This window comes from Athene cunicularia (genome assembly GCF_003259725.1).
Source record: "Athene cunicularia isolate RWA chromosome 21 unlocalized genomic scaffold, athCun1 chr21_part1, whole genome shotgun sequence".
NCBI classification, from domain to species: domain Eukaryota; kingdom Metazoa; phylum Chordata; class Aves; order Strigiformes; family Strigidae; genus Athene; species Athene cunicularia.
Genome location: NW_020799127.1, coordinates 4,181,491 through 4,187,051, shown reverse-complemented (window position 1 = coordinate 4,187,051; position 5,561 = coordinate 4,181,491).

The window sequence follows — 5,561 nt, the reverse complement described above, 5'->3', positions numbered from 1 at the left end:
AAAAAAAAAAAAAAAATCCCTGTGAAAATCAAAATCATTCCCCTGCCCTTAAAAGAACATATTCTGTGCGATAACTGTGCCTGCAACAAAGTGTTAATCTTGGGATCGTATTTTTATATTACACATTTGCATATTTGGTTTTTAATTGGTGTTAAACACGAGGATAATTTCAAAAAAGCTAAGATTTCACACATGGATTTTAATTTCTGTTCTTTGAAATGTCCCTTTTCTTTATGTTTATCTAGATGCTCTGGTATTTTTGAAAAGCCTTGAGATAGAATATGTTAAAACAGCTGCCATGAATGAGATGCTTGGGAATACCAGGACTTCAGTGACTTTTTAAAAAATAAAGTTATTATTTTAATGCTGCAGATATGATATATGCTAAATGACAGTTCTGAGCCATTAGAGCTTGTCCACAGAGAGCAGATCCTTTCATTCTCGGAGGCTGCAGTTTGGGGCAGGGGTCATTTTTTATGTTGTGTACCAATTTGTATCCATGGCTTGGCCTTACCAAAGCAGAAAGGGTGCAGGAAATGTAGAATTACATTTTTAAAAAAAAATAAAAAAAAATATTCACAAACATTTTTGTATTACTGCCCCCTGCATATGATACTTGAATTTCCTTTTTAAAAAGGATTTGAAACCACAGTGTTTTAAAATTAAGTCTGAAAAAAAAAGAGGTTGTTTTTTCTTTTCTTTGTTTTTCGCTGTGTCTTCTGTTCAATTCCTGACTCTCTTGAACTACAATAAATGATACACACTCGCACAAAATGTTTCTTGCCTTTGCTTGAAGTGTGTCAGTGAAAGTATAAAAATACAAATGCTTGGGTGGCTTTGTTCAGGTTTGCTGGTAGTGATTTAGGATCTGGAGATAACTTGGTAAATTATGTGAAAAATTTCTGCGCACACAGATATCAGTAGTACTTGAAAGTAATAAATGTTCCCAAGTGGGTGACTCGGGTATCTATTCATAGCTACATGACAGTTGGTGACAGGCTCCAGTGGGACTTTTGGTTGGGTTATATATAATCCACTGCTGACCTCTGAGATGTGCAAGTAATTCTAAATTAGAATGTGGGGTTTGTTTTTGGTTTTTTGGTTGGTGTTTCCCCCTGCAGAGTGTGTGTATATGTGTGTGTTTCTACAAGAGTGGGAGGAAAATTCCAAAGTTTGATTCTGCATGGACTGCTGGAACAGAGAAGCTTGATTGTTGACTGGTTTTCCAGTTCCTTACCCTTCACTCCTTCCACAAAATCAAATCTCCTGTTTTTTCCCCTCTTCAAAAGTCGCAGAACCAAGTCTGCTATGCTTTTATCTGCAAGCTGTCATTCAGCATCCAAATCCGTCATGGCTTCTGAACATGGTATAAGGGTATGCAGGGAGCTCAAACTTTCAAGGTGTGTGTTCTGTTTTAGTAAAGAGGTAATTATTTTCTACAAAAGAAAAGCTTAAATGTTCCCATCACCTCATTATTAAGGACTACAGCATGAAATCTCTAGAAACATCCCAGAATTTATACTTTATTTGATGGAGGACAACAGTTCAGCAGTATACATTTATTTTTACTGGAGGATGATTAAACTGCTATGGTTTCACATTATTGCTTTTTTTTACCTGCAAGTTAATATCGTACACAGTTGTATTGGTAGTCTGTGAACGTATTGGAAGGTGGATGAAATGCTTTCTTCTAATTTTCTTCAGCTATTTCAAATTGGACACACCACAACCTTTTGTGAATAAAGATGCTGTGGAAACAATGAGCAGTCTTATAAAATGAGAAGAGCATAAGCAGAAATAATCCATCCTTTAAAAAAGCTGATTGCTTAAATGTATCTGTACAGGGCTTGAGGTCGTTTATTTTCTAATAGTTCTTGGTATTTCACATTTGAAGTGTAATAACTAACATCAAAGAGGGTTGTGAATTGAAATGTTTTACTAGATAATCTGTATGGAACTAGCTCTTTTTAATGCAAGTAGAAAATGAATATCCTTTTTTTTTTATTTATTCCATTTTACCAACTAAAAGGCTTGATTGAACAAATTCAGGATGTTGAGAAATATTTACATTTGGTATAGGATGTATTAAGACAATGCCCTTCAGAATGTGAATTTGTATTTATTCCACCATCGTATCAGACTTTGCGGACTATAAATAGCACAGTGCATTACTGAACTGTTTTGTCTAATTATGGCATACATTTCTTTGAAAATATATCAGTGCAGATATTAGGGAAGACAGGAAGGCTAATGTTAAGTGACTAAACCAGTTTTATCTGGAGAACTACTATCAGGTGTTTCAAAGGTGTGAATTCAGATGAATGCTCTCCCAAATTCAGCGGTCATGGGAAGAGTAATGGAATGTGTTTTAGTAGCAACTGTTTAATAAGCAACTGAAAGTACAGATATATTGCTGTCTTCTGGGTACAGAAGTGAATCAAAGCGCTCTCGGTGGATAAGTGGACATTTGAGTAACTGAAAAGGAGAGCTGAAGTTAGTACTGGATTAAGAATAAATCCTCCCACAAAAGTCTATCAGTTGTGTGACAATTCTTAGTCTAACTCATTTAATACTACCTGCATTTTTTTGTGATTTCCCTTCCCCCTACTAATGTGTCATGTACCTTTTTCAATCCAACTGTAACGTCATTATAACAGAGACTTTGTATTGGAGATCACAGAAACCATAAATTGATTAAATTACCATTTACATGTATCTGCAGAATTTGAATAGCTCTGAGCTGTGAATTGCTCATCCCAGGAATGGCTAATTTATATAGATGTTGCAAAACGTGCTTTTCTTGGAAAATCTGAATTTACAAGATTGAATGGTTGGTCTCTACTCGCCTCTAACTATATCACTACAGAAATTACTAGGGCAAGTTCTGATGTTATAGCAATACAGTTCAGTACAATTGATTTTATTATATCACAATTTACACTTATGTAATAGCACCATTTACATCTCTGTCAACTATTCCCTGCTGGCAGCAAGGACAGCCTAATGCTGTTAATAGCAGGATGACAACGCTGCTTCAGCCAGCAACAGATTGACTCTTAACAGTCCCCGGGAGCACTGCACGACAATATAGCTGTCTTCCCTTTCATTATTGCTTAGCTTAAACCTACGCTCTTGCCTGTATTTAAACAGGCTTCCCAATTTTACGTAGCACACCTCAGTGATTTGAGTAACCAACTATATTTGTACTAATAAATGCAAGAAACTTTTCACAGTACTACTTCCTCTCATTTGTCTGGTATAATAATGCTCAAGAAAATTTTTCTTGTGCTGGGGATCTTCATTATGTGAATATTTTCTTGATAAGAAAATTCTTAATTCTTAAATTCCTAATTAAATTTATTCATTAATAATTCTTAATTAAATTCTTAAATTCTGCTCTTAAATGCACGGTAGGGAACTGGATGTTTCTACTGTTTTGCAGGGTTATATGGTATTAGTTAAAAAAGGAATAAGAATGGTCCCTTTCCTATAAGGGAGTGGATGCTAACTTTTTTAAACATGATTCACAAGTAGAATATTGCACTAGAATTCTACTTAAGTACTTTTTAAAGATTAGTTAATTCTAATTTATCCAGGGAGACCTGACTTTCATAAATGATACTGAGAAGGCTAGTCTAATTAAATTGAGATAAAATGCCTAAATTCTATGATTAAAAAGGTGTCACAACTGCCCGGGTGAAGACTGCCTTAATGCTTGACCACCTTTCAACTCTATATTTGGATATTTAAAGATTAATTTTCTTCGTCTCTGTTTGCAGGGAGTGACCTTCCAGACGCTATACAGCATGTGTCAAATGCCCTTTCCTCTTCTTTCTCAACATGTATCTAGGCTTTTTCTTAACATTTGTAACAGATTTTTCAATACTCTGTAAGCGAGCACTTGCGTTAACATACTGGAACTATTCTGTGTGGGTACTCTTCAACCTTAGGTGTGAGACAGTGATACAGAAACTACTGTTCCTAAGAGACAATACACAAACTTTGCTGAAGTAAAAATAATGACCTTCATCTCTTACCATGGGGGACTACAGCACCTACCCAGTATTCGGACAGTTTATAGAAGATTTTGAAACAGGTTTTGGTTTTTGAGGGTGTGTTTTGTGTTGTGGTTTGTGGTTTTGCTCCAGAGAAATCATAGCTGACCTAAATCTGCACTGCCCTAGATCCGAGTTAGCAGTTACACCACACTCAATACAGCACTGAATCGTATGTCCTGTCACTAGACGTTTTCTCAAGTTAAAATAATGCCATTTTCGGAGACACAAGAATGCCACCTCATTTTGCTTTGTTGGCAGTACTTTATTTTGCTACTGTGGCAGTATTTCCCTACAAACCCATTCTTAGCTATGTATTGTAAGGCTTTTGTGTCTATATGCATAACTGCGGGTGATAGACAATTAGAAGGAGTGACAAGGGTGAAAAGTCAGTTTTCACCAAACTAAGTAATAAATCACTCAGTGTCCTAAAAATCTGACCCTGATGGGGAATGTAAGCGACAGTGAAGATTAATGTTAACAGCCAGGGCCCTGCGAACAAAAATAAACCTCGTTCTAAAAGTAGAAATCTCAGGTTCCAAATGTTCTCAACAGCTTGCATGCTATTTGTGTGTATGTATGCATGATGGTGTGAGCATGGAAAATAAGTAATTCAGGTATTTCATGTAATAGTATTTTCTTTGAAGTGCTTAAAAGCTTAAATACAAGCCTATTTTTGATAGTAGAAATGATCGAAGTACTAAAGGGAAGGAGGATACTTCCCAGCTGTAGTTATTGCCACAACAGGAGTATGTGAGAGTATGTGCTGAATTACCGAACGTACCAGAGCCACTCCCCCACCCCTGACTCAAACGATTTAATCCCATGCACGTGCATGATGAGATCTACAACAAATCACTTCGGCTGCTCAAGAAACGTGGTTGGGGAGAGAGGGAAAATTAAATCCCTCCCCTCTGAACCAGCACCGTTCGGCCTTGTTTAGGACTCAAACCCCTCCTGGCTCCCCCTGAACCATCCCAAGGGGCTCTTCCACCGCCCGTGATGCTGTGACGGAGCGACTGCTACCTCAGTCCCCGCGCCTCGGCGGGCCAACGTCCCTGCCCGCCGACGGGCCCCCGCGACCACTAAAAGGCTTTTTGCAGTCACAAGGGCCCACGGTGTGCTCACGCCTCGTCCCGCACCGCTCCCGCGCGGGGGGCGCGCACGCACACGGCGCTGCGGCGGTGATGCGGCCGGTGCCCTCGCGCCGCTCCTTATAGGTTAAAAAACGAGTCCCGGCGCCGTGCCGTCCCGCGCTCTGATTGGCTGCGAGGGAGAGGAACCCGTTCCTGCGGCCCCGGGGCGCGGCGGAGGGATTGACTCCGCGGGGGGAGTGAAGCTCGTCATTGCGGACGGGCATTCCCGCGCTGTGATTGGTGTGCGGCTGTGTCAGCCTGGGATTGGCACGGCGGGAGGCGGGCACTCGCCTCTTCTGCGGTTGGCGATTGGTGGGCTGCGGGGAGGGGAGAGCGCCGGCGCGCGGCTATTGGCGGGGCGGACGTTCCG